A 13,377-nucleotide genomic window follows, 5' to 3' on the forward strand; every position below is an offset into this window, starting at 1 on the left:
TCATAATTTGTTTCTATTCTATTACTCTTTTCTGTGTCATCCGTCAAGGAGGACATGACAATCCAGTTTTGTATTTTGTTTAACTGCCAAACAAAACTGGGTTTTGATTACATTTTTCCCCCATCGATTTCTTTCTGATTAGACTTATGTGAAGCAATGTAATCAAAGTCACTAAGACTGCACCAGCTCTAGCAACACAAAGCAAACATTTAGATGCCTCACAAGGAAACTTCGGGCCCCCCAGGCGATTTTCATTTTAGCCGGCGAAGGGCAGGGGGAAGGCAGTTCGGGAGATTGTTGCCCCGAAAAGATTTGTCACTGGGGCGACTAATCTCCCAGAATCTGCTCATGTGGCCAGACCCTGGATTGGTAGCTTGGTTTAACCTGGTGTAAAGTTGTGACTTTTATTACATGACACCCATGAATTCCAAATAGTGGACTAATTATTATTAATATGTAAATAGCCCTATTTTGAGCATGGCTGCACATATGCATCATCCTTTGCGAATGGCCGAGTGCAGGGGGGGGCGGATGCGATGTGGCCAGCATGGTAATTATTACAGTGGTAATCCTGCTTTTCTGATTTTTTTTTTATCAGTTATGTGTGAAGGTACCAGTTACCATGGGGGCACATGCACAATACCTTATTTGAAAGTCTAGTTTCAAAATAGATGTACTTGTGTGGCTCTTGATTTTAATGTCTTCTACCATCGGCAAGAGGTTCTTGCTCCTACGTGAATATTGCCTTGGCTCTGAAGGACTCTGGATGAACAAAGGATTGGTTAAGACTCATTGCAATTTAGCACTTGGGCCAAGAAGGTAGAACTGACCTCAGAGACAAAAGGCTGGATTAGTGTCATCCTGTCACACACTTCTGTAGGTCTGGCATCAGGTGACTAAATTCAACTAGCATGCAAGCAATTAAAAGCCGGGTGCTTTTTCTATTTATTTATTTTTTGTTTTTGGAGAAATAATTCATAATCTCTGCAGTGGACTAAAACTTCTGGGGAGCAATATTGCTTTTTTCTATTAGTGGTGTTTAGGTCCCTGAGTAGACACCCCCTTGTCTACAGATTCTACAGGTGGTGTAACATATTGGCTTTGTGATGGACAATATGCAGAATACACAATACAAAGAGTATAGCTAAATACAGGTGTAGGGGACTGATCAATGTATTCCCCATTTATATTGCATTTCCCTAAAGTTTGGCCACTTAAGGGCCCCTTAGTTACGTAGGAGCTAGACTCCATTTCCTGGGTTAAAGCACAACCCGTAACTATGCCAGGTTTAGCCATTAGATGACACTGTGTTCTAATATAAAAGCTGAGTCAGTCCCCCAGAGCAGGTAGGAAGAGTTTGCACTTGGAACCTAGACAAGGTCAGGTCCAGCCAGTGACAGGTTATCTCACTTTCATAGATCACTCTAGGGGGCAGATTTATCAAGGGTCAAATTTATAGTTCCTGGGAGTTTGTAAAATACCCCATGAAACTCCCATGTGTCAGGACTGCCAGAAGTACCCGACAGCGCTGTTTACATTCCCGGCGGTCACAGTGAAGATCCAAGATGGCGGCGCCCATGCTGAACACATGGCTGCAGTGTTGCTGCATGATGATGTCATCCCTGGTGCCGCGATCTTGTCATAAAAGGGCGCCCAAAACACTGTGACGGCGCCCAGGAATAGGATTCAAATCACTACTGATCCTGGGTTCCTGTACTGCCTGTTTTCCAGCCTTGATCCCTGCTCCAGCCTTGATTCCTGCTCCAGCTTTGATTCCTGCTCCCTGCCCTGATTCCTGCTTCCAGCCTTGATTCCTGCTCCCTGTCCGTGATTCCTGTTACCTGCCTGTGTTATTGAACTTTGCCTGGACTTTGGACTTTTGATTCTGATCTGCCTGCCCTCGTTAACTCCTGCCTGTGACCACTACTACTGATTCTGCTTAACCCTTCAGATACCGCGACCTTGCTCCCTCAAGAGGGCTTCCTCCTTGATCCCTACTACCTCCCTGGAGTTAGCTCCCGGCTCCCTGACACCTTGATCTTGAAATTCAAATAAAAACGACCAATCAAAATCTATCAAGAAAATCAAAATTTTCAAACTCGGGTGAATGGGATCGACCAGGGCCGCCATTAGAAATCACGGGGCCCCGTACAACAAAATTTTTGGGGCCCCCTGGGCCCCGCCCACACTGACGACCAAGCTCCGCCCCATATCCCGCCCACATCGCAGTTAAAAGACCACACAGACATCAGCGCTAAAAAAGTAACCCCCCCCCCACACAAGTTGTAAAAAGCTATTGATGGTCAGGGCCCCCTTATAAAAAAAATTGGGGCCCCAAAAAAAAAAAATTTAATTTTTTTTTTTTTAAAAACATTGGTGGCAGGGGCCCCCTGTTAAAAAAAACTTGGGGCCCCAACAAAAAAAAATGTAAAAAAAACTAAAAAATAAACAAACATTGGTGGCAGGGGCCCCCTTCTAAGTTAAAAACAAATTGGGGCCCCAAAAAAAAATTTGAAAAAAAATTAATTTTTTTTTGAAAAAAAAAAAAACATTGGCGGCAGGGGCCCCCTTATAAGTTAAAAACAAATTGGGGCCCCAAAAAAAAATTTGAAAAAAAATTAATTTTTTTTTGAAAAAAAAAAAAAAACATTGGCGGCAGGGGCCCCCTTATAAGTTAAAAACAAATTGGGGCCCCAAAAAAAAAATTTGGAGAAAAAAAAAAAAATGGTGGCAGGGGCCCCCTTACAAGTTAAAAACAAATTGGGGCCCCAAAAAAAATTTAAAAAAAAAATAATTTTTTTTTGAAAAAAAAAAAAAACTGGTGGCAGGGGCCCCCTTACAAGTTAAAAAAATTTGGGGCCACCAAAAAGAAAATTAATTTTTTTTTTTTAAAAAAAACCCAAAAAAAAACAATGGTGGCAAGGGGCCCCTTACGAGTTAAAAAAAAAATTGGGGCCCCAAAAACAAAAGTTTTAAAAAAAAGATTGGTGGCAGGGGCCTATAGAATATTAAAATAATACATTGGTGGCCAGGGGATTAAAAAAAAAAAAAAAACACAAACTGGTGTTCAGTAGAATTGAACTCATGGCTTCAGTACTTCAACTTCGCCTCCTTTCGTGACTTCGGGTCTTTTCACCGCTTCAGGACTTCGGCTTCGGCTGTTTTCGTGACTTCGGGTATTTGCGCTGCTTCAGGACTTCGGCTTCGGCTGTTTTCGTGACTTCGGGTCTTTTCGGCGCTTCGTGACTTCGGGACTTCGGCTTTTTCCGTGACTTCGGGTCTTTTCGTCGCATCGGCTTCGGCTTTTCGGCACTTCCGCATTCGGCACTGAAGAGGCAAGACGTACGGCTCGGGCGCTCGTAAGGGGGGCCCGGATCTTCAAAAAAATGCAGCGCTGCCGGGCCCCCCTTCATGCCCGGGCCCGGTACGCTTGTCCCCCCTGTCCCCCCCTGATGGCGGCCCTGGGATCGACCCACAAACTCAAATCGAATTCGATTTGAGTTTTTTCTCAGAAAAAAACTCAATTTTCAGGAAGGCTGCAATAAACTCCAAATTGATCCCTGGATGTCCCCCATAGGCTTAAAAAGCTATTTGGCATTTTTAAATGAGTTGTTCAGTATAAAAATAAAAACTGGGTAAAGAGATAGGCTGTGCAAAATTCTAGTATAGTTAGTTATGTTAGTAATGTAACCAATCAGTGATTTCAGGGGGGGCCAAATGTTGCTTTTGAATCCAAGCTGAATGCTGAGGATCAATTCCAAATTCACTGAACAGTTACGATCATGTGTTCCCCCTTCAAGTCACTGACTAGCTCAGAGTTATAGAGTGAAAAGCAGGGAGTTGGATTCTGGCTATTATGTTAGACATCCACCCACTCCAGCCTTTATACATACATTTTTGCCTAACTAACTATATGAGAACATTTTTTTTACTTTGCACAGCCTATCTACTTAGTTTTTATCTTAACACTGAACTGTTCCTTTAAGGTGGCGAATAGTCTAATTTGAATTCTTAAAGGGAAAATCAAATTTGTTTTGTTTTTTTAAAAAAACTCGAATCTAATTTTAACTATTTACTAGTCGAATTCCTCAAAAAAAAACTTGAAAATTCGAATTTCAAAATTTGAAATCTGCCCCTATATTTTTAGGCTTTTATCTGATAAGATGAGGCTCCATGGAGGAGTGTTAAGTGGGATTATGATCCCAGGTGCTAGTTGCCCAGAAGTAGGAGTGAGTGCACTTCACTTAGGGTAAAGGCTGAAAGCTGAATGTACCTTGGTAGATGCTGTGTATGCTATGCAGGAATCTATAATGACTGTTGATATTTTTGCGTATATGCCAAACCACTGTTGTTCTGTGTAAGTGAACATCTATGTGGATGATGTTCATACATTCTATGGTTAAGTTCCAAGAACCACTTTGTGCGCTGCATCCATTTATGGATGGGCGATGGGCGAATTTATTCGCCAGGCGCGAATTTGTGGCGAATTTGCGCGATTCGCAGCCAGCGAATAAATTCGCAAAACGCCCGGCAAAATTCGCGGCAAAAATTCCCCAGCGTCAAAAAATTTTTTTTCGAAAAATCGGACGCCGGCGTAAAAAACGGGACACCGGTGCCGTTTCGCGAATTTTTCACCGCAAATTCGCCCATCACTACTCTCTAACAATTAAGGTCCTCTCTGGAGCAATATTGGGGTAAAGTAATCAGTTTGAGTAATAGTGCATCTTTATTTTACTGTAGCCTTACACAGGGAATATGTACCATAGCTACCCCTGGTGCTGGTTTATTTGCAAGAGCAAATAAGCAGATACAAGTTTTTCCTTATTAATAATTTTACAGTTAATAAAGTATAATATTGAAAACAAATTAATTGATTATTTCTGTAGTTTGAGAAATAACTGGTAAGGAAATACATATATACTGTGATTGTAATCTACACACGAAGAGCTTGGATACTACAGAAAGCAAACTTATTGATTTTTATAACAGAGATATGGCCCTTTAAATGCAACATTAATCAGAAAAACAAACAATGTTCTGTCTGTCTAGATTTTCAACATTTTCTTCTTCAGATATATAATAACATCCGTCATTCAGTCACAGGTGAAAAGAATATATGTGACAACAAATAAGACTTCACACCATGTAACAAACTCAGCTTCTGCAGCCACCTAGAGAGCAAATAGGAAAGCCCCCAAATTGCTGTCACAATTTCTTTCCTCCCTCATCTGGTCTGGACACCACCAGGGAGGCCAATATCAAAGTTGCAAATTACTGCTTTGTTGGATGCCCTTCAATAATGAAGAAGGACAAAAATCTACAAGGCCTCCATCTGTCTACGTCATTTTATTTTGGAAACAATTCTTTGTCTTGTAGCATGGTTGGGAAAATCATAGATGGAAGGATATCCCTCCCAGAATCCTCTATGAAGCAGTACAGAGGGCTGTGAAAATGAGGCTCCGAGCAGCAGTGGGGAGTGATTAGCCTCACTTGGAGTAAAAAGGTGGGGGCTCAATTAAGGCAGCTCTGCCCTGGAGAGTGTGAGAGAGAAAAATGAAAGCTATTGGGCTGTGTTGAAGAGTGTCCATTGTAACTGCAGGTTATCTGTGTGTGAGCTGAAGTACTTTATTTGCTGTGCACAAGTTTTTTCCACAAGGAGACAAGTTCTCTGGTAACAAGGACTGGCTACCCAGCTACTACCCTAAAGTGCTTGCGGAGTGAGCAGCTTCCAGGAGAAAAGCACAGGGAATCTCCAAAGGACTGTGAGTTAACAGTTTATTTTGTTTTCTGGACTTATATTGCCCAAGTGGGGCTGTGGATCCTTTGGAAAAAATACATTTTCCTTTACCAGCACAGCTGGAACTATTTTGTTTTCTGCCTCCTAAAAGATTATGGACTTTAATGTTTGTGTGTAAACTGGTGTGTGGAATAAAATCACATACAAAGATCAGCTGGAAACCTGTGTACTGTCTACTATCTGTGTGAAAGGAGTTGCTGCTGCTACCTAAAGAGCGATCTCCCACAATTGGTGCTCAGATGCGGGCAGCTCCATAAAGAGACAGTCATATTAAAGGAATGTTTTATCAAGCACAGTAGAACATTGGCAATATGGAGGAGATTCTAAAACAACTTGTAAAGTCCAATGCTTAGCAGCAGGAAGCCAATGCTCGGCAGCAGCAAACCAATGATCATCTGCTGCAAGCCAATGCCCATCAGCAGCAAGCCAATGCCCATCAGCAGCAAGCCAATGCTCATCAGCAGCAAGCCAATGCTCATCAGCAGCAAGCCAATGCTCATCAGCAGCAAGCCAATGCTCATCAGCAGCAAGCCAATGCTCATCAGCAGCAAGCCAATGCTCATCAGCAGCAAGCCAATGCTCATCAGCAGCAAGCCAATGCTCATCAGCAGCAAGCCAATGCTCATCAGCAGCAAGCCAATGCTCATCAGCAGCAGACTAATCAAATACTTGCAGAGGCTGTTCAAACATCTTTAAAGGAACAGCAGGCTATAAGCAGTCAGCTTCTAAAACGGATCGAGGCTATGGAAAAGTCCCAAAGTGGATCAAGAGAGTGCGTCTCTGTGTATAAAAGAGTGCAAAACTCTTTACAAAAGATGACATCAGAGGATGATGTGGAGGCTTATCTCTCTATATTTGAAAGAGTGGCAGAGCGGGAAAAACTTTCAACTGACCAGTGGGTGGGGGTGCTTGCTCCCTTTTTGTCCGGAGAGTCCCAAAAGGCTTATTTTGATTTGAATAGAGAGGATGCCAACCAGTACCAAAAGTTAAAAGCGGAAATAGTGTCCTGGTTGGGAGTAACCCTGGCTATGAGGGCCCAGCAGGTACATCCCTGGACATTTGATGTGGTCAAACCTGTAAGGTCTCAGATGTATGACTTAATACATCTTGTCCAAAAGTGGCTACAATCAGAGGAATTAACTCCTGCACTAATGGTGGAAAGAGTGGTCCTGGATCGTTTTCTCTGGCTGCAAAGATTTGCAGGACAAGCTGATTCAAGTGATGCTAACCATATGGTGGCCCTGGTGGAGCGGTTTCTTAAAAGTTCAATAGCTAAAAGTGCTGGCTCTAAGAGTCAAAAGGCGCCGGGTATAGGTAAAGACATACCAACCACTAAAGGGTGGAAAGAGGCCCCAAAAGGTGGAAATGATTCTGTGACAAAGTCATTGAGAGGGCAAAGCCCTAAAACAGACCTGCAAGTTAGGGATAGAGGAATTAGAAGTAATTTGTTGGCGCTGTCATGAGCAGTAATTTGGCGCTGTCATGAGCAGTAATTTTAGGCTAACCACTCCCCAATGGCAGCCAGTTGCCCACTTACCCTGGAACATTTGACCTTATTTGCTAAGCCTGTTTGTATTGCCGAACCTGGGGCATAAGTGGAGCCACAAATGTGTACCGGCAAAGTAGACGGACAGGAAGTTTTGGGCCTTCTAGACTCTGGAAGTCTGGTAACTTTGGTTCATGCCAGCCTGGTAGACAAGCAGAAGCTACAGTCATGTTAAGAACTATCCTACCACTTCACTCTCCTTTAAAATAGCTGGTGGAATTTGCATTCATGAAGTGGGAGTGATAACAACTTTAATGCATAATGTTATTTTGGGATGTGATTTTCCTGTGTTTTGGGACTTATGGGGTAAAGTAAAAGGGTGCGAGGAGGGAAGTGTGCCTTCAATGTCTATTTCCCCAATATGTCGTGAATTTTTAGAGTCTAATCTTCCCATATGTCCGGAGCCTTTAGAGTGTTTTTCCCCCGGGTGAGGCTGTAGGAGTGGCTCCCAATAAAAATTGCAATTTCCCCTTAGAGGTATTGGTAGGAGAGGATGTGGAGCCTGAACTTGATCTGCCTGATCTACCAATTGCCCGGGATAATTTTGGCACTGCCCAATTAAGGGACCCCCACCTTAAGTAAAGCTCAAGAACAAATAAAGGTTGTAAATGGGGTGCCCCAGGAACCAGGGGCTAATACAATATTTCCTCATTTTGCAATGGAAAATGATTTACTGTATAGAGTAAATGAAGTACGGGGTGAGAGGATAGACCAACTGATAGTTCCCCAAGCCCATAGACATACAGTGCTGGATCTGGCCCATGCCCATGTGTTAGGGAGAGATTTGGTCTATGAGAAAATGAAAGACTGGGTTGTACTGGATTGGGGTACACCGAGATGTAAAACAGTATTGTGATTCCTGTCCCATTTGTCAGTTAACGGCAGCAATGCCACATTTCAAAAGTCCCCTTGTACCCTTGCCTATAATTGAGTTACCTTTTGACAGGATTGTCATGGATCTGGTAGGCCCTCTAGTCAGATCTGCTAGGGGACACCAATATATCCTTGTTGTACTTGATTATGTCACGTGGTATCCCGAGGCAATCCCACTAAGGAATGCTTCGTCAAAAAGCATTGCCAAAGAGTTGGTTCTGATGTTTACACGTACAGGGATCCCAAAGGTATTCCTTACTGACCAGGGGACACCCTTTATGTCAAAGGTAACAAAAGATTTGTGTAAGTTATTGAAAATCACCCAAATGTGTACCTCAGTGTACCACCCCTCAAACAGATGGGCTGGTAGAGAGGTTTAACAAAACGCTAAAAGGCATGTTAAAGAGGGTGGTAGCCACAGATGGTAAGGACTGGGATTGGCTTTTACCTTACCTCATGTTTGCCATACGGGAGGTGCCCCAAGCTTCCACTGGGTTCTCTCCTTTTGAAGGTGTCTCCTGGATATTACTAAGGAGACCTGGGAACAGGAAACCACTCCCTTTAAGAGCATAATCAAACATATCAGCCAAATGCAAAGTAGAAATGAAAAGGTGATGCTTATTGTACGGGAACATTTACACCAGGCTCAGGAGGCCCAGTCCCCTGTGTATAATCGTTCGCTACGGTGAGAACCTTTAATCCGGGGGATAAAGTACTGGTTCTTGTTCCCACAGTAGAAAGTACATTCTTACCAAAATGGCAACGTCCATATGAGATTGTAGAGAAGGAAGGAGAAGATAATTACAGTGTGCATCAACCTGGGAAAAGGAAACCCTACCAAGTGTATCATGTAAATTTGATTAAGCCCTGGAAGGATCGTGAGACCCTTGCGGCTGTAACCGTCCCTAGGAAAACCGCAGGTTGTTCAGTCCCAGAGGTAAAAATATCTGAGACCCTGTCGCCAAGTCAGAGGTAAAAGAATTCCTACAGAGAAATAAGGATGTGTTTTCAGAGTTGCCAGGACGAACCATGGTGATTAACCATGACATTATGACAGAACCCGGGGTAAAAGTAAACTTGAAACCCTATAGAGTACATAAGACTCACAGGCAGACGATCTCAGACAAAGTTAAAATAATGTTAGAGCTTGGGGTAATAGAAGAGTCATGCAGTGAGTGGTCTAACCCCATTGTGTTGATTCCTAAGCCAGATGGCAGTCTCAGTTTTTTTAATGATTTCAGAAAATTAAATGGTCTCTAAATTTGACGCATACCCCATGCCCAGGGTGGATGAGCTGATTGAGAGGTTTGGCCAGGCAAGGTATATAACCACCCTTGCCCTTACAAAAGGTTACTGGCAAGTTCCATTAACTGACAGGGCCAAAGAGAAAACTGCTTTTTCTACCCCCTGAAGGGTTACTCCAGTACAAGGTACTGCCTTTTGGTTTACATGGGGCCCCAGCTACATTTCAAAGGCTGATGGACCGTGTTCTTAAGCCCCATCAGAAATATGCCTCTGCCTATCTTGATGACATGGTCATCTTTAGCACAGATTGGCAAAGTCACTTACCCAGAGTCCAGGCTGTTCTGGATTCAATCAGAGCGGCTGATTTAACAGCCAACCCAAAAAATGTGCCCTTGGCTAGAAGAGGCCCATTACCTGGGATATGTAATTGGAAGTGGGGTAATTAAGAGCTTTTTTAGGAATCGTAGGCTACTACAGGAGATTTGTGCCCAATTTTGCCACTATCGCATCCCCACTAACAGAGTTAACTAGAGGTAGAAAATCTGCCATGGTTACATGGAACCCAGAAGTAGAGACAGCATTCCATAATCTAAAAACTGTTCTCTGTAAGTGCCCAAGTTTGATAACCCCTGATTTTAACCGTGAATTCAAAGTTCAAACAGATGCCTCAGATGTAGGACTAGGCGCTGTTTTGTCCCAGGTGATCAGGGGTGAAGAACACCCAGTGGCCTACCTTAGCAGGAAGCTAACATCAGGGGAAAGAAATTATGCCATTGTGGAAAAGGAGTGCCTGGCCATTAAGTGGGCTCTAGAAGCACTAAGGTACTATCTCTTAGGGCGCCAGTTCAGGTTAGTGACTTAGAGAATGATCACGCTCCTTTAGGGTAAGGCCAGACGAGGAGATTCGGGGAGATTTTGTCGCCTGGCGACTTATCGCCATGTCTTTTGCGTGACTATCTCCCCGAACTGCCTCAGCGTCTTTTCCCCATAGGCTACAGCGCAAAATCACCTGCGCTAATGCACACGCGGCGATGCATTTGCAATAGTCGCCCAAAGTTGCCTAAGTTGCAAAGTTGTACTGTCTACTATCTGTGTGAAAGGAGCTGCTGCTGCTACTACCTAAAGAGTGATCTCCCACAGTCTTCATATGATTGGTGAGGATATGGAACATATTCTTTAAAGGGATCCTGTCATCGGAAAACAAGTTTTTTTCAAAACGCATCAGTTAATAGTGCTACCCCAGCAGAATTCTGCACTGAAATCCATTTCTCAAAAGAGCAAACAGGATTTTTTATATTCAATTTTAAAATCTGACATGGGGCTAGATATTTTGTCAATTTCCCAGATGCCCCAGGTCTTGTGCCTGTACTTTAGGAGAGAAATGCTTTCTGTCAGGCTGCTGTTTTTCCTTCTCAATGTAACTGAATGTGCCTCAGTGGGACATGGGTTTTTACTATTGAGTGCTGTTCTTAGATCTACCAGGCAGCTGTTATCTTGTGTTAGGGAGCTGTTATCTGGTTAGGGGAGATTGTGGATGCACACCTAAGGCCAATTTCAAAAAGTTTAAAGCCCTGTCTAAATGATTCAAGTAAATATGCAAGTGCATGTAATTTTGAAACAGGGTTTTTTTGTTACAAAGTTATGATCATAATATTGATAAGCCACCATACCACGTCAAGGTAAAACCCCACATGGTGGTCCCTAACTTATTTATCTTTAGTCATAGTAAAAAAGGAACATTACCTCTCTGTGTAGTAACAATTCTTTATGTAAACATCTCCAGTGCTTTGGTTTCAAACTCTGTGCTAAATCCTCCCCCGCCAACTGCTAAGCGGCTTTTAAGAGGGAGAGACTGCCTTAACCAACGCCCATTTTAGAAAAGTAGAAGTCAGGTGTTGTAATTAAAAACAAAGTAGAGTGATATGTGCAGTTGCACAATAGTGTGTATATGTGTAAGTGAAATGTGAAGGTGTGTATGGTAGTGGTAAGGGAAAGTGTATGTGTATTTGGGAGTATATATGAAAGTAAGCATAGAATGAAAGGGTGTAGAAGAGAAATAAATGAAAGACACAATAAGTGTGTGTGTACATAGAGAAGTGTCTAATGGGACGTTGGTTTTTTCACGGCTAGATCCTCCCATGCCGCTAGCATCTATGGCTTTTAAGGGAGACAGATTGCACAAACCAAAGCACAACAAGTGAGGGGGACCACCAAAAGTAAAAAGGGGGGGTATGAGGGTGCAATAACCACATTCTATGCTTACTTACATACATACTCCCAAATACACATACACTTTCCCTTATCACTACCATACACACCTTCACATTTCACTTACACATATACACACTATTGTGCAACTGCACATATCACTCTACTTTGTTTTTAATTACAACACCTGACTTCTACTTTTCTAAAATGGGCGTTGGTTAAGGCAGTCTCTCCCTCTTAAAAGCCGCTTAGCAGTTGGCGGGGGAGGATTTAGCACAGAGTTTGAAACCAAAGCACAGGAGATGTTTACATAAAGAATTGTTACTACAGAGAGGTAATATTCCTTTTTTACTATGACTAAAGATAAATAAGTTAGGGACCACCATGTGGGGTTTTACCTTGACGTGGTATGGTGGCTTATCAATATTATGATCATAACTTTGTAACAAAAAAACCCTGTTTCAAAATTACATGCACTTGCATATTTACTTGAATTACTTAGACAGGGCTTTATACTTTTTGAAATTGGCCTCAGGTGTGCATCCACAACCCCCCCATAGTTATGTATTTGCCGGAAGCTTTGGCTAAGCTCATGTGGTTATTGCACCCTCATACCCACCCCTTTATATTTTTGGTGGTCCCCCTCACTTGTTGTGCCTTGGTTTGTGCAATCGCTCTCTCTTAAAAGCCATAAATGCTAGCGGCATGGGAGGATCTAGCCGTGAAAAAACCAACGTCCCATTAGACACTTCTCTATGTACACACACACTTATTGTGTCTTTCATTTAGTTCTCCTTTACACTTTCTCATTCTATGCTTACTTACATACATACTCCCAAATACACATACACTTTCCCTTATCACTACCATACACACCTTCACATTTCACTTACACATATACACACTATTGTGCAACTGCACATATCACTCTACTTTGTTTTTAATTACAACACCTGACTTCTACTTTTCTAAAATGGGCGTTGGTTAAGGCAGTCTCTCCCTCTTAGAAGCCGCTTAGCAGTTGGCGGGGGAGGATTTAGCACAGAGTTTGAAACCAAAGCACAGGAGATGTTTACATAAAGAATTGTTACTACAGAGAGGTAATATTCCTTTTTTACTATGACTAAAGATAAATAAGTTAGGGACCACCATGTGGGCTTTTACCTTGACGTGGTATGGTGGCTTATCAATATTATGATCATAACTTTGTAACAAAAAAACCCTGTTTCAAAATTACATGCACTTGCATATTTACTTGAATTACTTAGACAGGGCTTTATACTTTTTGAAATTGGCCTCAGGCCTGCATCCACAACTGAGGCCTGTTATCTGGTTACCTTCCCATTGTTCTTTTGTTTGGCTGCTGGGGGGGGGAGGGAGGGGGTGATATCACTCCAGTACAACAGTAAAGAGTGATTGAAGTTTATCAGAGCACAAGTCACATGACTTGGGGCAGCTGGGAAATTGATAATATGTCTAGCCCCATTTCAGATTTCAAAATTGAATATAAAAAAACTGGTTTGCTCTTTTGAGAAATGGATTTCAGTGCAGAATTCTGCTGGAGCAGCACTATTAACTGATTAATTAAAAAAAATAAAAATTCCCATGACAGTATCCCTTTAAGAAATCAGTGATGTCAAACAAATTGTGATTTACTGGAAATCGTATTCTTATAATTCTTACACTTTTGCTAAATTAGGATCGAATG

The 13,377-nt window shown here is 42.4% G+C and overlaps 1 protein-coding gene across 1 annotated transcript in view; it reads right to left on the reverse strand.

Annotated features, from left to right (window-relative positions):
• chrdl1.S (chordin-like 1 S homeolog) overlaps window positions 1-13,377 on the reverse strand; it is a 34,946-nt gene that overhangs the window by 4,442 nt on the left and 17,127 nt on the right. The gene's annotated exons all lie outside the window — the stretch shown is intronic.

This window comes from Xenopus laevis, chromosome 8S, assembly GCF_017654675.1.
Source record: "Xenopus laevis strain J_2021 chromosome 8S, Xenopus_laevis_v10.1, whole genome shotgun sequence".
NCBI lineage: Eukaryota > Metazoa > Chordata > Amphibia > Anura > Pipidae > Xenopus > Xenopus laevis.